Genomic DNA, 25802 nt, shown 5'->3' with positions numbered 1-25802 from the left:
ATTCTGTGATTTCTTCTGGGAGCTACAATACATTATATTACTTTAATTTGTTTTCAAGTAAAAAAAAAAAAAACATCCACCTTATTTTAAAGGTGTGGCGATAATGAAAATGCCGAAATCAATTTCATTTGATTCATTTGATTTCTAATAGATAAAAAAATAAATAAATAGATATGAAAAAAAAGAACAAAAAAAAAAAATTTCTCCCACTTTATATATATATATACATACATACATATATATATATATATATATATACACACACACACACATATACATATATATATATATATATATATACACACACATTACACACACTCACAGATGTACACACACACACACACACACATACATATATATATATATATATATATACACATATACACACACACTCACAGATGTACACACACATATATATATACATATATACATACACATATATATATATACACACATACACACACACACACACACACACACACACACACACACACACACACACACACACATATATATATAAACTTGAGTCGGGAGCCCTAAAGGTAAAAATATATATATATATATATATATATATATATATATATATATATATACTGTATTGGTTTTGAAAATGATAAAAATATCAGAATGGCCCCCGCATGGTCATCAATGGAAAAGGTTTGGACACCCCTGCTCTGATGCATTTACTGTACTTTAATTCATTGTTCAACACAAGGCTTTCCCTGCTAACCTCCCCATCAGCTTCTGAGCAACAAAACGCCCAATTGTACGTCTGTCCCCTGCCTGAAAAGACATTAGCGTGACTCCCACCACCTCTGCTCTCACATGAATCATATGTAAACACATCTGCAGAGCAGTGCAGCGTGCCAAGTCCATGTCAGAGGTATGAACATCCTATTTCCAAACAGACTGCAATCAGAAGTGATTATAATCCATCAACCGAGCGGGCCGTCTAGCTACATACCAGTGGGGAAAACATGTTACCTGTGCTCCCTTTGCCCTTTGACCTCAAGCTGTCATCCTCCGCACCCGGCCGGATCCCCGCCCCTCGCTGGCTCGGCTTCCTGCGCTGGGATTGCCGTCGCTATCTCGACAGTGTGTTTGGGAGGCGGAGAGAACGGCAAGTTACGATTGCAGGGATGTAATCCTCCGCCAAATGTGTGGCGAGGAGAGGAGCGGGGGAGGAGTTTCCTCTGTTATAGTCTTCACAAATCCTCTTTTCAACCCTTATGTCATTCGTCACCCGGACAATGTTTGATGACCAGAACGTCACTTGGACAAGCGGGGTTGCGTAGAGGTGGCACGGGGAAAACATGTCCTAATCGCCATATGGTCACCTGACTTCAATATCTAGTGAGGTCCGATACCAACAAAGTCGACAAGACAACGATAATTATGCTTAGTTGGCATAGAGCCAGCATTTAATCAACATTCTTTTGTTAACAGGACTGTGCAAAAACTATTTGACCCATTTCTAAAAACGACAGACCAACCGTTATGTTTTTTTCCCACTGATTATTTGTAGTCAAGGAGACCAATAACCGATATTTGGAGCAGATATCCATTTGCAGTGAGAGTTATTCAAACATGAATAGTATACGTCCGTAAACGGGTCGGACAAGGATTTTAACATTATTCTTTAGGCAACATGGGACCAGTAGCGACGAGGGTTATACGGTATACCGGTGTGTCCTGGGCATGACGTTAAAGTGCATCCGGCAGTGAAGGCTCATCTATGGGGTCTTGGGGCACTAGGAGGTTAACCCCTTTACTACTGGTACCCCACGTGGCCCTTGGCAAAAGCCTAGTACCTGACTGCCCCGCTAGCCAGGGATACGGTGAAGACCAGAAAAATACACATGCAGTATGAGTAAGAATAAAATGTATATGTGATTATAAAAATGAATAGATAATAAAAAAAATATGAATAAAAAACTGTACAGTGCTATGCTTGAGATACTTTACATACTGTTCCAGAACAATGAACCAGAAATGTGGATAGAAATAAATTAATAAAAACAATTCAAAGTAAAAAATAATAGTAAAGTGAATTCAAATGCTAGAAATGTTTTCTTTGATTTTGGCTCTTTTTTTAGTCCATATGCCAGTTGGGTGATGCTGTATCTGCGCGTGCATTAAAAATGGCTCTCTAATGAATGTCTCGCAACTGCAAATCGGTTCTCATCGTTCCCTTGAAAGAGCCGTTCAAAAGACTCACCTCGCTGTGAACGTCACATCTACATTCCGGAGTCCAGCACAGAGTGCAGAGCTGCAGAATGACCTAAATAGTAAGAAGTTAGCATCAATATTTATTTCCAAAGACTTTGGTGAATATATGTTTGTAAGTAGATCGTCAATTATGCAGATTATACGATGACATTATTTTAATAACCCCACAACTGTGCCCCCGCCGACATTAAATGATTGCTGTTCTGTGGGAAACACTGCTGTTCGTAAGCTTTGTAGACTTCCAGATAAAAAAACTGAGACTCCAAGGTCCTGGGGCCTGATTTTTAAAGAGTTGTGTGGATTTCCTACAAAAATTGGCGTACGCTCCAATCCAGAAAGTGGCGTAATCGAAGAAAAATTCAGATGTATCAAAGTGTGCACACGCACTAATCCAAGTACATTTCTTTTTCACATCCCAATCAATGTGGAATTCAACACATATGTTTGTGTATGTTGCTCCTCCATCCTGCCAGCGCTAACAAAATAAGAGTCTCAGAAAGCTAGCACACACAAGCTCACAAGCTACGGAGTTTGCCGTAAATGTATTTTTTGTCAAGGATACGGGTATGGAAGCTGGACAAATATGATGCCAAAAACAAACCCCTTTCATGTGGTATCGGCCAGAAAAGAGGACTTTCTTCTCCCCCACAATGTAAATTCGAAAATGTGGAAGTAATCAGCACTACTGGGAATCCTGTCTGATTCCAATTAATTCAAGTCATCAGAATCAGGTAATACACCAACTTACATTCCTTTCTTCATGAAAGAATGGCGTCTGTATGTTAAACATGCTTGTATTTTTATTAAAACATGAACATGTTAACAAACACATAAAAATAAATTATAAATATACATACATATATAAATATTAACAGATACATATACATACATATACAGTACATAAATACATATACACACATATATACACATACAGTATACTGTGTGTATATACAAACTGTTTGTATATATATACACAAAATATATGTATAAATATATATAATATGTATATATTATATATGTATAAATATATATAATATGTATGTACATATAATATATGTATATATATATGGTCATGAGCTTTGGGTCATGACGGAAAAATTTTAATTTTCCTGAAGGAACTCTCTTGACGGAATAAATAAAGTACTATATATATATATATATATATATATATATATATATATGTGGTCATGAGCTTTGGGTCATGACGGAAAGGATAAGATCACGGGTACAAGCGGCCGAAATGAGTTTGCTCCGCCGGGTGGCAGGGGTCTCCCTTAGAGATAGGGTGAGAAGCTCTGCCATCCAGGAGGAACTCAAAGTAAAGCCGCTGCTCCTCCACATCGAGAGGAGCCAGATGAGGTGGCTCGGGCATCAGGTCAGGTACCACCCGAACGCCTCCCTAGGGAGGTGTTTAGGACATGTCCAACCGGTAGGAGGCCACGGGGAAGACCCAGGACACGTTGGGAAGACTATGTCTCCCGGCTGGCCTGGGAACGCCTCAGGATCCCCTGGGAAGAGCTAGATGAAGTGGCTGGGGAGAGGGAAGTCTGGGCTTCCCTGCTTAGGCTGCTGCCCCCACGACCCGACTTTGGATACGCGGAAGATGATGGATGGATATATATATATATATATATATATATATATATATATATATATGAAGATGAGGTAGATCACCCCGACTTAGTCATTTGAGAAGGAGCTCGCCTGCTGAAAAAGAGTGGGCACCCCTGGCCAAGATAAATGATTAAGATATCCCAACAAATATTAATATGTATATGAGGCATGAAATGCATTGGCAAAAAAGAGAATTTTGTGGCAAAGACCAAACGGTCACCTCTTTGTGTCGTTCAAGTATCCACTGCATGTCGAAATGTACGTGAAGCATGAAATTGACTTGATTTCCACGTTCAGTTCACTCTCGATCAGGGGCGTCACTAGACCTAATACTGTACTGGGGCACAAATAATTCATGTGAGCGTGCAAAGCGCGCAAGCAAAAACATTTTTAGCACTTATTTATCATAAAAAATACATAAATAGTGCTTTAAACTATGAAATCATATCAGATTATGTTGTATGGATCTTTGATTAACCACCTGAAATTAACTAATGCATTTGACCTACTTGTGCGCTTTTTTACTCCAGACTTCTAAACTGCTACTGGTAGAAGCAAAAAGGAAGAGCAATGAATCTTTTTGAAATATATATTGCAGTAATCATCTGCAAATTTAACATCTACAAAAGAAAAAGAAAAAATAAAGAGCCCCTACATCTCTGGATTCTTTTATATTATTTAATTTCCATTTATGGCAATGTGGCTAATCCTATTTCAGATACAAAAAACTATAAAATATACACAAAACAATAAAGCCACAGTAGTAGAATAAATGAACAACTGTTGTGTGTCTGTTTAGGGAATCATTTTCTGAGAAGTAAACTGTGACGTCTCGTTTTCATTTTTGCAAAGTGGTCAATCACTCTGGACAGACATGGAAATATTACAGTAACTGTTATACAGTTGACCAGTTGTTCCCAACTGGTGGGTCGTGACATAAAAGTGGATTGTGTGTCATTTTCAGTGAGTCGCAGTCAGATGTGTGCATGAAAAAAAAAAGTTTAGGGAGAAAAAAATCAAATTGTTGCAACAAAACCAGATTATTTTAGCGTTTTTTCTAGTGACAGTGAGTATTTTAGCAAAAGGCAAACCGACTAACAAGTTGGAGGAGGACTCAGGACAGACATGGAAATATATTTTAAAAAAATCTAAATGGGGCAACAAAACCCGATATTTTTAGCCATCTTTCTGAAAACAAATACAGAAATGTTACTATTTTTTCTGGAAACAAAACCAGATGCTTTAGCTGTAGCCATTTTTCTGGTGACAAAACAAGATTATTTTAGTCAAAGTCGCACCGATTAACAAGACAAGTCTACTGTGCTATTTTTCTGTGAAATAAACTTGAATGATTTAAAAATTGGCTCACGACTTGATGATATGGAAAAATGTTTTTCTTCCTCAAGATAAACCATTTGAGAAGCACTCAACTCACACATGCTTACTCCAAATCATCATTGATGCAGAACCAGCAGACAATAACCAACATTATGTTTCATGTTCATTGGAAATTCCCCCGACAGCTCGTACAGCAAATAAATATGTTTGTCTTGATACAAGGAATAACGTTAGCTAACTTAGCATCAACTTAAGACAATGATGTTGCCTAGCTAGCTAGGACTTCACTTACATCTCTCATTCCTGCTGCTTCTTGCTGCGGGCGAATAACTTTCTTAAATCCATCTAGGAGTTACAGTTTGAGTCAAATCAAAATCAAAATAATGTAATTAACAAATTGTTGTTGGCTAACGTTACCTACCTCACGCAGTGATTCGCAGCCTCTCTCTCTCTCTCGCTCTCTCTCTCTCTCAACCGAAGTCTCAATCCACACGTGAATAAATTACCATATTAATTAGCCATGTGCTCATTGTTACTGGAGTGAATACAGTAGCAATCAATTATCATACTAAGTAGTATGTGCGCTGTTGTCTATGTTATGTAGACTTAAAACTCTGAAGCGTTTTTTTTTTTATTGGTGAAATTTTTTCTGGGGTACTGCAGATCAACAGTGGGGCACGTGCCCCAGTGAAATATGTCTGGCGACGCCCCTGCTCTTGATAATCTTAATTATGCAGGGAAATAGGGTGCATGTTAGGATTTTGTGTGCACGCACATTTAATACATGAGACAGCATGCCAGGAGGGGGTTCTGGCCTAACCAAACAGCAGCCCAAACAAGCAATGGCGGCACATTTAAAGGTGTTCAGGCGTCTTCTTTCCCAACCGGCAGATTATGTGGAGCTTTGGGAAATGTCAGAGCTGCTTCAAGTTGAAGCCTTGTTGGCCTTCAAGGAACCTTGAAAGGTGAGAGTCTATGAACTCCGGCCCATCCTTTGTGCCTGAAAAGTACCTAATTAGGCTTTACAGGGCCACGGGAAACAGATGCTGATCACAGGATGAGCGTAACAAGAGAGGAAGGTCTGGCAGCACGCTTACTTGTTGCGTAATGTTACAGCTTAGCTTTCCTAAACACAGCCATTGCCATCAAAAGGTTCCGACCGTTGGACTCGGGCAGCTTTACAGCAAATCTTGGACGTCACAATGAGCTCACACAGGTGGTTGTACTACTCTGCCAGGTAGGCCGCCAGGAATTCCCTTACAAGAGAAATTGTTTTTGGGAGAACGCTTTTGGACCAAGCGGCTGGGTAATGAAACCCGAGCTACCCCAGTGGGCCCGGTTAGAAGCAAGGACACAGAAGAGAACCTCAAATTGTACAATCACTCTGAACGTTAGCATGGCATGAAAGACACTTTGAAAATGCTGAGCACGTCACACAGATCAGGTTCTACAAAGATAGTAGAAAATAATACTGACACCAAGTTGATGATTGCAGCACATAAACAACTAATCGAACCAAACAGGACTACTGCAAGACTTCAGAAACAACTATGAACGTGCTAATGGAAGAACGAATTTGTATGTTTGAGCCACAATGCTAGCTCTAAACCAGGGCTTTCCAAAGTGAGGCCATTTGCAGCCTGCGGCAAACATTTTTAAAGCACATGACAAAATTACTATTTAAAAATAAGCGCAAACAGGTAAAATGTAACAATAAAAAGTTGCAATTTTGACTTTAGTAATGCAAAGCTGCCAGGCTGGCATTTTTTTCCCTTTCTTTTTTCTTTAAAAAATTTCCCCCAGGGATCAATAAAGTACTTTCTATTCTATTCTATCTATTCTAAAATCTTCTTCATCCATCCATCTCACTGTCCCCTTATTTAAACTGTCCACCATGGGTGCCCTAGCTTTCAGCCGCTCTGCCACTCATCTTTGGAACTCATTACCACCAGACCTTCAAAACTTAGACTTAATATCCCTCTTCAAAAAAATATTGCACATTTTGTGTTAGCCATATAAAAAAAAAAGTTTTCTTTGACGCAAAGGACATAAAACAAACAGATAAATAAAAAACAAATCAAAACTTACAATTGACAGATAGGTATGAAGTTTATCTAGAGCAGGGGTGTCAAACTCAAATACAGAGTGGGGCAAAATTTTAAACGGAACAAAGCCACGGGCCAAGGTTGAAAAAATTAACCTTTTAATAGGGACCCAAACAAGTTTTGCATTAGATATTGAACAAGCAAGGCTTATATAACTTTAGTGACATGCAAAATCCAGTTTCAAATAATAATAATAATAACTAAAAAAATATCAATGGCATATGAAATAAAATTGAAATAAAAATTGTATGCCTTTTTTTTCTATTTGCAATCTTCTGAGGTAAATAGAAAAAATGTTCCACAGGCTAATAATACATTTGAAAATAAAATAACACTAATGAATCAACCAAACATTCAAGGCTTGAAGTAGCAATCGAAAATGCATGAATAAAACGTTAATTATTGGTCAGTTTGCTGGAAGTTTCCCGGAAGAGTTAGTGCTGCAAGGGATTCTCTGTATTTGTTCTGTTGTGTTACGGTGCGGATGTTCACCCGAAATGTGTTTGTCATTCTTGTTTGGTGTGGATTCACAGTGTGGTGCATATTTGTAACAGTGCTAAAGTTGTTTATACGGCCACTCTCAGTGTGACCTGTATGGCTGTTGAGCAAGTATGCCTTGCATTCACTTGTGTGTGTGTGTGTGTGTGTGTAGGTAAAAGCCACAAATATTATGTGACACGCTGTTAGTATGGAGGAAAAGCGGACGTGACGACAGGTTGTAGAGAACACTAAAGGCAGTGCCTTAAATGCACGTCCCCGATATAGTTGTCCAGGTGGAAATCGGTAGAAATTCGGGAGAATGGTTGCCCCGGGAGATTTTCAGGAGGGTCACGGAACTTCGGGAGTCTATCGGGAAAATTAGGAGGGTTGGCAAGTATGAGTATTAGAGGTGAATGCGGTGTTACAGTGGCACCGACGCTGTATAACACCGGCGGGCCAGCTCTAATGCTAAATTGATATTGCCTCAAGGGCCAAATTAAATTACAAGGCGGGCCAGAGTTTGACCCCCATGATCTAGAGCAGGGGTGCCCATTACGTCGATCGCGAGCTACCAGTCGACCGCGGGGGGTGTGTCAGTCGATCTCCAGCCAGGCTTTTAAAAAAAAAATAGACCTAAAAATTAGTGATCATCAATCTTCACCAAGATGTCACTTAAATGACATTCACAGTACTGGAGGGTCTTGTGAGATGACGCTGGCTGCTGCAAGATCATTATTATGAAAATATGACCGAGAGGAAGGCGAGAAACACTTTTTATTTCAACAGACTCTCGCGCCGTACCTTCCGTCAAAACTCTAAAGGCCGACTGCACATTTCCTATCTTCACAATAAAAGCCCTGCTTCATGCTGCCTGCGCTAACTAAATACAGAGTCTCGGAAAACTGGCGTGCACAAGCGATCCCTCAGAAAGCTGATGTGATGTGCACGGCAGCTTTCCGAGACTCTTATTTTGTTAGCGCAGTTCATAATAATGAACTGGCAGCAGCCAGCGTCATCTCACAAGACCCTCGGGTGCCGTGAATGTCAATCAAGCAAGCTACGGAATTTGCCGCCAATGTTTTTCTTGTAAAGTGTATGGAAGCTGGATGAATTAGATGCCAAAAACCAACCACTTTCATGTGGTATTGTACAGAAAGGACAACTTTTTTTGTCCTCCATTTGAAAATGTGGGCGTTATCATCATTACTGTCTGATTCCAATCAATGCAAGTCATCAGAATCAGGTAATACACCAACTTATATTCTTGTCTTTGTGAAAGAAAGACATCTATATGTGTTACACATGCTTGTATTATCATTAAACACATTTAACTTGTTTACAAAAATGTCTCTTTCATAAATAAATAAATATAAATGATATATATAAATGAGGTAGATCCCCTCGAGTTGGTCAATTGAAAAGTAGCTCGCCTGCAGAAAAAGTGTGGGCACCCCTGATCTATAGCTTTCAAGGGGAACATTATCACCAGACCTATGTAAGCGTCAATATATACCTTGATGTTGCAGAAAAAAGACCATATGTTTTTTTAACCGATTTACGAACTCTAAAAGGGTGAATTTGGCAATTTAAACGCCTTTCAATTGTTCGCTGTCGGAGCGATGAACTTTCACCCGTGACGTTACAACGGGAAGCAATCCACCATTTTCTCAATCACATTACACACACCAAGTCAAATCAGCTCTGTTATTTTCAGTTTTTTCGACTTTTTTCCGTACCTTGGAGACATTATGCCTCGTCGGTGTGTTGTCGGAAGGTGTAACAACACGATCAGGGACGGATTCAAGTTGACCAACGGGGAGTGTGCATCGATTAGCACGGCATGCTAATCGATGCTTACATGCTATTTAGGCTAGCTGTATGTACATATTGCATCAATATGCCTCATTTGTAGCTATATTTGCATCCAGCCTTTCCCTCCACACACATTTAATGCCAAACAAACACATAAAGTAAAATCAAAAGTATGACTTATTTTTAACACTGTGCTGCCCTTTTGGATGCCCAGGAATATCAGTTGTTTTATTTTACTGGCATTGTAATAATACAGAATAATAAAAAGCTATTTAAGGCTCCAATTACTTCACATCAATTTTTGGAGGTAAAATATCGCATATTTTCTAATTTTGCCATGAAAAACAGGATTTTTGGGATTAAATAGGACATAAAACATTCATAAATATTTTTTTGTTTATATTGACAAATAGACCTGAAGTTAATCTAGAGATGTATGCGTTGAATAATAATAAAAAATAACATATGACATATTTTAACCACAAAGCCACCTAATCAGTGTCTGCCCTGAGACTGGAAGGTCGTGAGTTCAAATCCCATTTTTATACCAAAGACTATGAAAAATGTGACCAATTGCCTCCCTGATTGTCACTCAGCATCAAGGGTTGGAATTGGGGGTTATATCACCAAAATGATTCCCGAGCGTGGCCACCGCTGCTGCTCACTGCTCCCCTCACTTCCCTGGAAGTGAACATGGAGTTGAGTCAAATGCAGAGGATAATTTCAACAAACCTAGTGTGTGTGACTATCATTGGGACTTTAACTTGAATTTTTTACCCTTTTTTGGTCCCCGTAACTAAACTTGACAGGAGCCCGAATGGTTAAAAATATAAGTATATATTGCAATGATTTTGGAACTGAAAAGTATCAATACGGCCCCTGAATGCTTTAATCCTTCAGTGTGCGGCCCTCTGTGGGAAGAGTTTGGACACACCAGCTCCAAGCTGTGCATGTAGTCGAGCACAAACGTGGCCCCAAAAGAAAGTAACAGGAAAGTATCCCAAAGTTCTGATAAGACTGCCCCATGGTCCTGAATGAAAACCCTCACACATGCATGGTGATCACGGAGACGACCGGCGCCATGCGTGACAACCATCACAATCGGTCTTGGCTTTCTGCGGCGTACTTAGGATGCGTCTTGTTAATCACTGTGGTTTCCACGACAACAGGCCACGATGATGACAGTACGGGATAATCCCCAACAAGACCGGCCTTTGATTACTGTAATCGAGCCCGAGCAGCCACAGATAAAGGTGCTGCTGCAACGCCGCTTGTTTTGATTGTTGCGCACTCTAACAAAATGGCCACTACACTAACAATACGGCCTGTCCACAGGTAGCCACTGCTGGCTCCTCACTTACAATTAACGGAAAACACAAAATCCTACACATCGGCCATTCAGTCCGCTTTTTTTCATTGAGAACAACTGCAAAAGAATTCACTATGGGGTCAAAGAAAGTTGCATGTATAGTACCAACACTTTGATAAAGACGATGAGAAACACTATTTAATGAGAGAAAGAACTCCTACTAAAGTACAAAAGTGGACACCACATGGCACTCCCCCTTTTGTTAAACCCTTCAACCACTCCACTAATATCTGTCTTCACCAACACAGTGGTATATATATATATATATATATATATATATATATATATATATATATATATATGTACTATATATTATATATTTTCCACCTTGAAGCAGAATAGACCGCCATAGAATTGGCCTCCGCTCAGCTAGAAGAGATGCACACATGATTAACTCACCCTGTTATTATGGAAGTATCAACTTACATATATCAATATGATATTAATACATATGCATATGTTGATAAATATACAAATAGAGATGTGATATACAAAAATAATTTATATAAATAAAATCAGGAATTTGTATAACTAAACGTCCATCCATCCATTTTCTACCGCTTATTCCCTTTCGGGGTTGCGGGGGGCGCTGGCGCCTATCTCAGCTACAATCGGGCGGAAAGCGGGGTACACCCTGGACAAGTCGCCACCTCATCGCAGGGCCAACACAGATAGACAGACAACATTCACACTCACATTCACACACTAGGGCCAATTTAGTGTTGCCAATCAACTTATCCCCAGGTGCATGTCTTTGGAAGTGGGAGGAAGCCGGAGTACCTGGAGGGAACCCACGCATTCACGGGGAGAACATGCAAACTCCACACAGAAAGATCCCGAGCCTGGATTTGAACCCAGGACTGCAGGACCTTCGTATTGTGAGTCAGACGCACTAACCCCTCTGCCACCGTGAAGCCCTATAACTAAACGTGTATGTTTAAATATATTTTTGAGATTTGAATAAAAATAGGCTTGATTTTGTATTTGTATTGAATTTACATATGTGGATCTCTTATTTGCTTTTGTGTCGATGAAACATTCCTTGCACAAACCAGATACACAAATAAATGTGACCTACACACTCCCCTGAACAACCAGCAGAGGGCACTGCAGCCAGAGCGGTCTGGTCATAGACATGGTCAGACACTGGCGAGCCAATCGGAGGCACACACGAGGGAGGGTCATATGATGATTGGTATATGATGATGATTTGACACACATTGCACTGATAAGAGATCAGTATCTACATCGGGACAAGGTAATCAAACCGCATTGATAAAATAAAATAAGCAGCTAACACGGTCTTTCAGATTAACTGGATGAATTAGCATTAGCTAATTGAACGCGAACATTAGAAGCTCAGACCCGTTGTGCATTCTATTCTCTCTGTAAGGACGTGGATTGTTTTTGTGCAGAAAACTCCGGGTATTTTGCATATAATGCATATAATGCTCTGTGACTGAGACCGCTCTGGCTGCAGTGCCCTCTGTTGGTTGTTCAGGGGAGTGTGTAGGTCACATGTGCTTGTGCATCTGGTTTGTGGGAGGAATGTCCAATCGACACAAAAGCAAAAAAGCGATACACATATGCAAATTCAATGCAAAATCAAGCACATTTATATTCAAATCTCAAAAATATATTTACAAATACACGTTTATTTATAGACATTCTTGATTTATTTATACGTCACATTTTTATATTATAAATTTTATTTGTATACATTTTTAAATCTCAAAAATATATTTACAAATACGCGTTTATTTACAAAAATTATTTATTTATTTGTATATATCACTTTTGCATTTGTGTATTTATTAATATATGCATATGTATTAATATCATATTGACATATATAAGTTTATGTGAGACAATTCTATTTCCATATGTTGTGTAATGCGTGGGTTCCCTCCGGGTACTCCGGCTTCCTCCCACCTCCAAAGACATGCACCTGGGGATAGGTTAATTGGCAACACTAAATTGGCCCTAGTGTGTGAATGTGAGTGTGAATGTTGTCTGTCTATCTGTGTTGGCCCTGTGATGAGGTGGCGACTTGTCCAGGGTGTACCCTGCCTTCCGCCCGATTGTAGCTGAGATAGGCGCCAGCGCCCCCCGCGACCCCTAAAGGGAATAAGCGGTAGAAAATGGATGGATGGATGGATGGTGTACGCTCATACACATTTTATTATTAATGGTGTCATGAAATACCAGCCTGGAGAGAGGGTGAAAGGGGAAAGCACACACACGTAAAGTTAACTTTCAGTTTTGATACTCGTCAAGGCACTGCAACCTTGGTGGACAAAAGTATGAAAGATTCGGCAACAATTTTGGAGACTGCTTCTACTTTTAGATAGCTCAGTTCATTATCTCACAGCGCTGGTATTTCTGTGGTTTGTACTTACTCCTGTTTTGTAGAATAAATTGTTAAACTTCGATTCGAGTCACCTGTCGTTATTTTAGACAGCCTTAGAATAAAAGAAACTGGAAGGACTCTCACTTCCCAAACCAGGAGGTCCTAAAAAAGGTGAAAGTGATGTTAAAGATAGGGATAGCCAAAGCAAATATTAGTATCGGCCTGAAAGCAGCAAACAAACGAGTATGGGATTATATCGTTTTGGATGTAAAATTTTGGATATAATCTCCGATTGCTTGTGCAAAACTGGACAGCCAGTTCACATCGAAATGTCCTCTAATAAGCGCACAATGTTTTGTATTTTAGTCAAGTCATTTACAAAAGATAAACACAGTAGGCAATAAGGTGCTAGGGACTAGCAGCTACACAACAGCTAAGCACACAATAGCACACAAGCTAGACATTTGTAATAATCATTGAACAGTACTGTAGAATAAAACAGCACATTTGTGGATATGAACAAGTATCAAAAAACTAAGTAGCATATTACTTACACATACAAAGTCTCCAAGGCAGAAGGGTATTAAGTATCCAGTAGCAAACAAGTCCGCATCATTTAACTTAGTCCATCATGAGTTTAACGTCATGACATATTGTGGCCATTAGGTATCAAAAAACAACAACAACAGAAAAACAATTACCACTCCACTTGAACTTAAACACAGCATAAATTCATTCTCAACGATTAATAATAAATAGGTTAGTGTTGTTCCCCGACTCATTTCACTTGATCAAACATTTTCCAACATTCCACACTTAAAAATAATAAAAGTATGTATGACACCTGCTGATATCATATAAGATTAATATCGGTATCGGCCTGTACTTACAGCACAAACATCGGTATCGTATTGAAAGTGACAACCCTAGTTAAATGTTCATTGATACCTTTCATCATTTACTGTGTATGTATTTCACAATGTTTTCTCCATGTACAACTAGAAATTATTTTGGGTCAAATGTGTTTTGTTTTTATACTTTTGGGTGTCTGAAACATATTAACAGGATTTACATTATCATAAAGTTGCTTTGGTTTTCGACGGACCGATTGATATGGATTACAAACAAAAACCTCGTAACATAATATTGTTCTTTTACACGTCGTAGCAAATAAACATGTTGACATCATGAGTAAAGCAAGGTGATTAATAATTAAATTTTAACCAAATCATCTACCTGCTGAAGTTTTAATACTGGATTATGACAAGTTTACCATGAATTGATTAACGTGGACCCTGACTTAGACAAGTTGAAAAATGTATTTGGGTGTTACCATTTAGTGGTCAATTGTACGGAATATGTACTGAACTGTGCAATCTACTAATAAAAGTTTCAATCAATCAATCAATCAAGTCATGTGTTAACGCATTAATGACGCAACTAACAAATTCCACAACTGGGACACGACTGCTACCTAAGTGTGACATCCTAGTGAGGATCACATACACAGTCTTGATATTACAGTTTGGCATTGTTTCTGTGTGGTGTGTTCGGGTGTCTGTGTGTCCCAGGGGATTATTTCCAACAGATGATTGTTTGCTGTGAGCTTTACAACGGGATGGAGATATAATCCAATCCCCCGCCACGCGCCACGCCACCCCTACCTCTGACGATGCTTAGTGCGCCTCAACACGGCTTCTTACATGTCCCAGCTGACGTTAAACGCACCAGACGCTCGTCATTCAACCAAACAGGACGTAACGTCAGGTACTGCAGAGCAGGATCCAACATTCTGTCCTAACAAATATTTCGGGAAACAATGGGTTAATGACTGTTACACCAACTTTTGGGGAAAAATATGAATCATTTTTGGTCCATGAGAAAATCTCAAGTGTAGTTGTACACAACACATAAAAGTGTCTCATTAACTGAAATGGTTGTATGACTGACCCCAGGTCAGAACATCCTGTAATACGTGGTTTACATAGGTCAGAGGTCATTGCACATTACTCGGGTAAGCGCTTTCTCTCAGTCATCACATTTGGTTGTTGTGTCAACTAAAACTTGACAGATTACGGCTTGTTTCGTTTACAATCAATTTATTTATGTGCACCAAAGAAAAACAGATTGTTGCATGATTTGTCTTAAAACCAGCTCTAAAACACAAAGACCTTAAAGGGGACTTATTATGCAAAACCAGATTTTCTTACCTGTTTGTACCGCTTAGAATTTGCACCACCTGTGACGTGATCAGTGGGTTACCCATATATGCACTGTAAAAAAAAAATCTGGACAATATAGGGTAAAATACCAGCATCTGTGGCCATTCACCGTAAAAAAAACCCTCACAATGTATAGGACATTACGGTATGTTGATGCTGAATCCGTTAATTTTACAGTTGATAACTGTGTTTAAGGTATATAACTATGAAAAAAATTATATATTATTAATCTGTTTACAGAAAAAAATTAATTTACGGAAAAATACTGGCAACTGTAGTTGCCTGGAATTTATCCAAAACCTAAATAGGGCCAATTTTAGTGTTGCCAATCAGCCTATCCAGCCTATGAGCCTCATCTGTCAAATAGCTGCTTGTAACCAGTTCCAACACACTTATATACAAACTGTGTATATACAAACATATAAACACACACACACATACATATACATATATATACATATATATACACATATATATACACATACATACATATATATACACATATATATACACATACATATATATATATATATATATATATATATATATATATATATATATATATATATATATATATATATACAAATGTATATATATACACATATGTATATATTCACGTATATGTACACATATTACATTACGTTATATATTAAGATTTTTTTCTAGAAAAATCGATGCCCAATTTTGACCAAAAAAAGCATCATTAGATGTTATGTAGACATACATACAGTATATGTACACGCATACACACACCATCACACACTCACACAGACATTATATATATACACACACACACACATATACATACACACAAATATATACACATACATATATACACACACACACATTTATAGCCATATATACAGACACACATACATGCACACACACACATACATATATATATATATATATATATATATATATATATATATACACACACACACACACACACACACACACACACACACACACACACACACACACATTTATATACATATATAAAGACACACATACATACACACATATATATGTATATATGGTATATATATATACACACACACACACAATGTATACATACACACAAATATACAAATATAATATAAATATAAATATATATATATAAATATATATATATATATATATATATATATATATATATATATATATATATATATATTACACTACATGACGTTGTATTATATTAAAGTGTATTTTCTTGCAAAATGAAAAGAACAAAAAACAATTAAATGTTATGTTAACCAACAGGAAGTGTTTTGAAAATAAACAAAAAAATTGTCACAGATTGTCTATGCGCTAGTCTCTGTGGGGGACCACTGCGCTGCTTCAATGTTATATTCACACAGATGAAAGAGAAGAAGATAACACCAGGGGAGGGGGGGCTGCTTACATGAACCAGCACACAAATTAATGACAGAGAAACTGAAAAATGTGTATCGTTTTTTGTTATTGTTGACTGTTGATCCTAATCTGGCTCAGCACTATAACTAACACATTAATTAATACACACCTTGTACTATAAATATATGTCATATATTTGACATTATGTTTGATACAACAGGCAAAATGTGAAGAAAAGAGACCAAAAAAATGTGCGCTGTTCTTATTCGACCCAGGCGGAATGAAGTCTTTGAGAGGATTTTGAGCTGTTTAAGAATCCCACCGCTGAGAAACACGTACATAACTTCCTAAGCGGAGGTAATTATAATGGCCGGGCGCCAAGTTATTCAGCTATCGCTATCAATAAATTGGTCATCAGTGTGTCATTAGACCCCTCCTGCAGGAGTGTGTGAATTTGCGCAAGCCCCTACCCTCCTCTTACTGAGATGATAATCTGAATGTATTAATCTGTTGTTTGAACTCCTTGAACACAGACCCTCAACCACATCTGCTCTCTTCACCCTCGCAAAGATCTGCTATTTATAAACACTCTCTCCCTTCTTTTGGGGGGGAGGTTTGACCGCTCGGTCTTCCTGGCTGCACGAGGAGCTCATTTCATGCAGCTCAAGTGTCCTTCACAATAAATCCCCCTCCTCATTTGGCTAACAGGTGCCCTGGAAGCTCCTGGGTTTCTTTTGATGAAGTCAGCATGTGTGATATTTAGAAGGTTGGATCAGAAGCATCAATGAAATGAAACACAGAGAAGCATCTTCATTTAAAGTGAATGGTAAGAAGGTCAAGAAAAGAAAGAAAATGTAGAATAAGATGTATGGCTATTAGGGCATGAGTTGGACGGGGGCCGCACCAAAGACAAGGAGGCGGCCCTGGAAGCTTACCTGCTGAGCGTCGCTGTCTCCCGTGCGACAAGAGCGAGGCATCGAGAGATGAGAGGAGGGATGTGGAGATGAAGAGTGGACGGGAGGCAAAGTCACGGTCTTTGCGTCATCTGAGGAAATTTGCAGATTATACACAACAACAGCTTGACGCTCGGGGGCGACTCCCCCATCCCTCGCGCACTCCCTCTCTGCCACAGGTCACTTTCTGGGCTGCGATCAAGGAAAAGAAGAATTATGCCGCATGCAAAAGAAAGGACTTTTTTAGGACACCCACCTGGAGGGCCTGAAAGAGGGACTTACCCTCCCGTCCACAGAGGGGCAGCGTGACTCTCTGAGTGGAGATAGCAGCACTGACGCTTCCCATTGATGGGTCCTCTTGGTCAGGGGTCTCAAACTCAATTTACCTGGGGCCACTGGATGCAGAAACTGGGTGAGGCCAGGCCGCGAGAAAAGATTTCTTAAAAAAATCTAACATGCACTTTTTAATGAATTCCCCTACTATGAATGGCTTTCCCGCCCTAGCAACATACTTGCCAAACCTCACGATTTTCCCGGGAGACTCCTGACTTTCAGTGCACCTCCCGACAATCTACTGGTGCAACCATTCTCCCCAATTTTTCCCAATTTTCACCCGGCCGACATTGTTAAGGGCCGCCATGACTGCACTGCCTTTAACGTCCTCTACAACAGTGGTTCTCAACCTTTTTTCAGTGATGTACACCCCGTGAACATTTTTTTCAATTCAAGTACCCCCTAATCAGAGCAAAGCATTTTTGGTTGGAAAAAAGAGATAAAGAAGTAAAATACAGCACTGTGTCATCAGTTACTGATTCATTAAATTGTATAACAGTGCAAAATATTGCTCATTTGTAGTGGTCTTTCCTGAACTATTTGGGGAAAAAAAAGATATAAAATTAACTAAAAACTTGTTGAAAAATAAACAAGTGATTCAATTATAAATAAAGATTTCTACACATAGAAGTAATCATCAACTTAAAGGGCCCTCTTTGGGGATTGTAATAGAGATCCATCTGGATCCATGAACTTAATTCTAAACATTTCTTCAGAAAAAAAAATAATCTTTAACATCAATATTTATGGAACATGTCCACAAAAAATGTAGCTGTCAACACTAAATATTACATTGTTGCATTTCTTTTAACAGTTTATGAATTTACATTAATATTTTGTTGAAGTATTATTCAATAAATATATTTATAAAGGATTGTTGAAATGTTGCTATTTTTAGAATATATTAAAAAAATCTCACGTACCCCTTGGCGTACCTTCAAGTACCCCCAGGGGTACGCGTACCCCCCATTTGAGAACCACTGCTCTACAACAGTGGTTCTCAACCTTTTTTCAGTGATGTACCCCCTGTGAACATTTTTTTAATTTAAGTACCCCTTAATCAGAGAAAAGCATTTTTGGTTGAAAAAAAGATAAAGAAGTAAAATACAGCACTATGTCATCAGTTACTGATTTATTAAATTGTATAACAGTCCAAAATATTGATCATTTGTAGTGGTCTTTCTTGAACTATTTGGAAAAAAATATATAAAAATAACAAAAAACTTGTTGAAAAATAAACAAGTGAAGAAGTGATTCAATTATAAATAAAGATTTCTACACATAGAAGTAATCATCAACTTAAAGTGCCCTCTTTGGGGATTGTAATAGAGATCCATCTGGATTCATCAACTTAATTGTAAACATTTCTTCACAAAAAAAGAAATCTTTAACATTGATATTTATGGAACATGTCCATAAAAAGTCTAGCTGTCAACAATGAATGTTGGATTGTTGTATTATTTTTTCACAGTTTATGAACTTACATTCATATTTCATTGAGGTATTGTATGATAAACATATTTTTAACGGATTTATGAAATCGCTGTTATTTTTAAAAATGTTTTTAATAAAACTCACTTGTCCCTTGGTATGCCTTCAAGTACTTCCAGGGGTTAATGCACCCCCTTGTAAAAGACTACTACGCACTGATGTGACGCCATAGACTACTTCTCCACTACATGTCATCCAGCACGCTTTTATATCACTCATTCCACGTGCCAGCTCAGTAACATGTTGTATGAGACTTGTGCAGAACAAGTGGTTGCAAAACATACTTGTTCAACAGCCATACAGGTCACACTGAGGGTGGCCGTATAAACAACTTTAACACTGTTACAAATATGCGCCACACTGTGAACCGACAAACAAGAATGACAAACACATTTTGGGAGAATTTCCGCACCCTAACACAACTTACACACTAGAGAACAAATACCCAGAACACCTTGCAGCCCCATCTCTCCCGGGCTACATACACCACCTCAACCGACACAAGTAGGGAGGGTGAGGGCGTTGGGGGGTGGTGGTAGCGTGGGTGTGTGTATATTGTATGGAGTTGTGGGTATTTGTTCTGTTGAGTTTATGTTGTATTACAGTGCGGATGTTCTCCTGAAATGTGTTTGTCTTTCTTGTTTGGTGTGGGTTAACGTTCTGGCACATATTTGTAACAGTGTTAAAGTTTTTTTTATGGCCACCCTCAGTGTAACTTGTGTAGCTGTTGAGCAAATATGTCTTGCAACATCACACACGTGTACTGCTTAGACAAAGTTGACAAACAATTTGGCTTGCACACTGTCTTTACAGAATTCAGAGGTTGATAAGAACAGAGTTGTTACAGCACACCATGAGTAGCGTGATTGTATAAAAATCGCCCTTGATTCTATGGGCACTCCCGTGAAAATCGAGGACGTTTGGTAGAATGACTCCGTCAAGTTCTTTTCATATTAAACACGCGGGCCGCACATACATTAAATTGTCATATCTAAGCGCGGGCCGCAAAACAAAGTCTCGCGGGCTGTATTGGCCCGCAAGCCGCATGTTTGAGACCCCTGCTCTAGGTGCAGGAACTCTTAGCTGTAGTTTTTCACATACAGAAATTCCTTATTTATTGCTGTCAATTCGTTCCAGGCCTGACCGAGGAAAATTAATTTCCGTAAAATAGGAATTATTCATTATAAATCCATTATTCTCAGAGCTGGAACATAAGAAAAAATGTTTTACAACCTTTACGAGCCCTTCGAACAAAAAATAACACCCACATGGTTATGGTGTTAAATTATATCAAACATGCATACCATTGCAGTCCGATACATCACATATTTCCAATTTCTCATAACAGCATGTACGAAAAGGAGTAGGGGGAAGCAGAGCTTATCGCATCATAGCATAACACTTTAAAAAAAAAATGCAATCAGTAACAACAACAAATGAATACATAAACAAGTAAATAACTAGACAAATCAAATGGTTAATAATAATTATATTAATAGATAAACAATGAAGAAAGTTCTTATTACTAGTTAAGTCATTTATGGTTCACATTATGAGATGAAAAAGATTATCACATTTTTAAAGAAGGTTCAAGATGTTTTTAGGAGACTACTTCTTTGTACTTTGTTAACACTTTAAACAGTTTCTTAAACTGGATCATATTAGTACATTGTTCATTAAGCCATTCCATTATTTAATTCCAAATACTGGTATACAAAAGGTTTTAAGTGTTGTATGTGCAAACAGTTGTTTCAAGTTAAATTTTTCTCTATTGTTATATTGCTCCTCTTTTGTTGATAAAAACTGTTGTACATTCTTGAGTAGCAGGTTATAGTTTGCTTTGTGCATAATGCTGGCTGTTTGCAAAGGCACCAAATCATTGAATTTCAATAAATAAATGTTTTTATTGTTCTCTATAACCAACATTACATTATTATAACTGAACTTTTTTGTAACAGGGTTAGCAAATGTCTGCCGTTTAAGGAAAGCAAACATTATTAAACTTCATAAATGTTTTTATTATTATTGTAGCAACATGGTTCTTTTTGAGGTTTTTTGCGCGCGCGCGCGCCCCTTGACAGTTTAGTTTGCCGTTGTTGAGTTTTGATACTTAAGATATTTTGTTTATATATATACATATATATATATATATATATATATATGTCTGTGTATGAAAAACACACATACATAAGCATGTATACACATTTCTTTATATGTGTATAAATGCACACACACACACACACACACACACACACACACACACACACACACACACACACACACACGCAATCGTGTCAAAATGTGCATTATTTTATTAAAATAGAGACTTTTGTCAAAGCCAGAACCAATTATTCATGTTTACATAGTTTTTTATGGGGATCTGTGCTTCATTATACCAACTGTTTGATTTACGAACCATGTTCAAGAACCAATAAAGTTTTTAAGTCTAGGTTCCACTGTTTTTTGTATTGTTAGTCAGCACATGCCTAAAATTAACTGTAAATCAGGGGTCGGCAACCCGCGGCTCCGGAGCCGCATGCTGCTCTTTAGCGCCGCCCTAGTGGCTCTCTGGAGCTTTTTCAAAAATATATGAAAAATGGAAATGATGTGGGGAAAAAAACATTTTTTGTTTTAATTTGGTTTCTGTAGGAGGACAAACATGACACAAACCTCCCTAATTGCTATAAAGCACACTGTTTGTATTAAACATACTTCACTGATTCGAGTATTGGCGAGTGCCGTTTTGTCCTACTAATTTTGGCGGTCCTTGAAATCACCTTAGTTTGTTTACATGTATAACTTTCTCCGACTTTCTCAGACGTGATTTATGCCACTTCTTTTTCTGTCTCATTTTGTCCACCAAACTTATAACGTTGCGCATGAATGCACAAAGGTGAGTTTTGTTGACGTTATTGACTTGTGTGGAGTGCTAATCAGACATATTTGGTCACTGCATGAGTGTGAGCTAATCGATGCTAACATGCTATTTAGGCTAGCTATTTGTACATATTGCATCATTATGCCTCATTTGTAGGTATATTTAAGCTCATTTGGTTTACTTTAAATCCTCTTAATTCAATTTATATCTCATGACACACTATCTGTATGTAATATGGCTTTTAATTTTTTGCGGCTCCAGACAGATCTCTTTTTGTATTTTTGGTCCAGTACGGCTCTTTCAACATTTTGGGTTGCCGACCCCTGCTCTAGATGAATTCAAACAATGATGATTAGAGCTATGTAATAGGTGTACACTTAATAACATGACAAGTCGACAAATAGTCGTAAGTTGCAGCCCTAATGAAGAAAGAGCTTTATATGTGAGGTTAATGTTTTTATTCGGGAGAAAAAAAACTAAGAAAATTAAAAACAAAAACACCTACAAGGAGCAAATCAGGCGTTCTTAACCTTTTTGACCTAGGGGTTTAACTTTTTCCACTACAGAGGGGCCCACTAAAACATTAACACTGAATCAGTCATCTTACTTTTGATTTTAATCGTATTCAATAATTATATCTAACCAACTCAAAGTTTACAACCATGTGTTGATGATGATGATATAAAAGCATGTGTTTGTCAAAAAACGTATCATTGATCCAACTTAAGGCTAAGGTCAGGCTGATTAGAGAAATAAATACTAACCAACTATACTGCTTAAGAATGGATTTATAAATAACAGACAGAAAAAAAATTAACATACAATCCTACTAAATGAATATGTCTCTTACCAAAACTGCCAATAAAATTAAAGTAAAAACACACCTTCACCACTTTAATCATATTTTTTGCGCTTCAGAAACTTCTCTATGACTTAAGCTCCAGACTTCTGTTTGTTTGATATTATCACGACTGCCACAAGTGGCAGAAAAGTGCATTGCAACGGAGTACTGCTGATATGGTCTACAGCCGAAAAAACTGATTTTTTTTGGCGGCCCAACAATGGGGCAAATAACGCATCGCTTGACAAGATGCAAACTCAAGTTTTGTGCGACTTGAGAGACGTGTTTTTGCTCATTGTTGAGCTCAGGGGCAGTCAGCAGTGTACGCACACACGCATACACAAACACACACACACACACACACACACGGGGGCACACACACAGTCCCACAGGAGTAACAGATGGAGACAAGCGGCAACGTGAACAGGGGGTTTGGTACAAGTGGGCCGCAGAGTCCATTGTGTGGTCGCTAGTACTGTAAGTCAATCCTGAGCTAATTGCTTGAGCATTTCAAACAAAGTCTGCCTGTGAAATGCAATCCCGCCGGGTGTTGTACAGTGAGTAAAGTGTACAAGACCAGAGGAGGCGAGGGAACATGGAGGGTGTGTGTGTGGGCGGGGGGGGGGGGGGGGGGGGGTGGATTGTGTTAGCAGGCCTGCAAATAGATCATTACCAAGCATCCGTGGCGAGCGAGTGAAAGCGTAGCCGCCCCGGACGGATGGATATCGTCCTGCAACGTGACACCGTGCCGGAACAGATACGAGGACGAGGACCGGCAATGGAGGGGTGACCTGTTTGGTGTGCGGTGGGGAGCCTGCAGTAAGAGGAGAGGGCTCAGCGATGCAGACGATGTAAACACGACGAGCTGCTGCGTGGCGCCCGGTGGCCCTCGCTTGCGACCAGACAAACCCGGAACACGGCCGACGCGCCAACGCCGCACCCCGCCGTGTCTGCTTCTCATTAAGCGTTAAACCCAATTACCGAACGAAAGCCCTCCGTTCGCCCTAATGAGGACTTCGCAGCGGCGTCTGCTTTGCCCAATGTGAACATTCCATACGCTCGTTGAGGTTTCACGCTACAAAAAAAAAGGACTTGTAGTCGCATGTGTTGTTTGTTGTCAGAGCCTGTGTGCGTGTGCACACACTTACAGTAGCGGAGTGTGCGTCTGTGTGGCTCGGCTCCAGGCTCAGCTCGCTTCCTCTTTGACCTTTGCCTAAGCCAGCGCTTCTCAATTAAATTTTGTCACGCCCCACCTTGGGGACTTCATTGTTTTCACGCCCCCCCCCTTAATTGAAATACAATTGAGAACCTGATCAATTATATGTTCTTTATGTATCCATACAAACCAATCTTTGCTTACGTTTACACTGCAGGCCAATGGGGACCAAATCAGATTTTTTCGAAATCGGATTATTTCTGTCACAGTTATTTGTTGTTGTCGAACCCTGAGATGCAGAGATGGAGGCAGGCATGATATATGAAAACCTGATTTAATTAAAACTACACAAGAACAAACAAAAAGCACGCACGTGGGTGGAATAACAACCTAAGAGAGCTAGCACTGGGAGCTAGAAAAACAAAAAGGAACTTTAGCATGGAAGCTAGAGGATAACAAACAGAAAAACTGGAAATAGCTAATGGCTAACAAAAACAGCTTACCGCTATGACGACCAGGACAAGATGTAGCACGACAGGTAATAGCTGAAATGATGCCAGACACGACAGGTAGCAAAGACACAAGAGTGACATGAGGCAACGACAATACAAGTCCGAATGACAATACAATGATCCAGCACTGACTGGAGGAACAAAGCAGGTAAAGTAGGAGCAGGCTGATTGACATCAGGTGTGACCAGATGCCAATCAGCCGCAGCTGAGTGAAAACAGGACACAGGGAGACAAACAGGAAGCTGAACCAAAATAAGAGCACTAGACAGGAACTAAGGACAGGAAATACTAAACACACAGAGGAGAAACTAAAACACAAACAGTCAGTGGCAACTCTGACAATTTCCAGCTGACTGTTTTGTTTACAAGTAAAATGTGATCTTTATCTGACTTCAGTACAAACGCGCAGAGGACCTAATGTGGCCCCAATGTGGCCTCCACATCACTGGCATGCACAGTTTGATAAAGTGAAAACAAAGGAAGTTGACTGGATTACGTAAACGAATAAGGAAGTCGGTATTTCATGTCACGAAGGAGGTGATGGACATTGCGTCGGAGTAGACCATGTTATGTACCTCTGTTGTGGAGGCAGCTGATTGGAGCTGTGGCCACAAGGTGGTTGGTGCCTGTCGTGGCGGTAATCCTAGTACCCGCTGGTCCGGTGAAGGATGTCTTTAAAGGGGAACATTATCACATTTTCAGAAGGGTTAAAACCAATAAAAATCAGTTCCCAGTGGCTTATTTTATTTTTAGAAGTTTT

General features: G+C 39.0%; 1 protein-coding gene across 2 annotated transcripts in view; it reads right to left on the bottom strand.

Moving 5' to 3' along the window:
* slc1a9 (solute carrier family 1 member 9) overlaps positions 1-17985 on the bottom strand; it is a 60103-nt gene extending 42118 nt beyond the window's left edge. Inside the window, exon 1 of one of the 2 annotated variants that reach the window (XM_061905626.1) lies at positions 17814-17985. The gene's annotated coding sequence lies outside the window, so the exon portion shown is untranslated. Of the gene's footprint in view, positions 1-984; positions 1146-17813 lie in introns of those variants that run through there. The other variant, XM_061905625.1, reaches the window with a different exon arrangement.
* Between the last annotated feature and the right edge of the window lie 7817 nt (positions 17986-25802).

The sequence above is a fragment of the Nerophis ophidion genome, linkage group LG07 (genome assembly GCF_033978795.1).
Source record: "Nerophis ophidion isolate RoL-2023_Sa linkage group LG07, RoL_Noph_v1.0, whole genome shotgun sequence".
Taxonomy (NCBI): domain Eukaryota; kingdom Metazoa; phylum Chordata; class Actinopteri; order Syngnathiformes; family Syngnathidae; genus Nerophis; species Nerophis ophidion.
The sequence above is the reverse complement of the archived record's forward strand: the minus strand, read 5'-3'. Positions and strand labels throughout refer to the sequence as shown.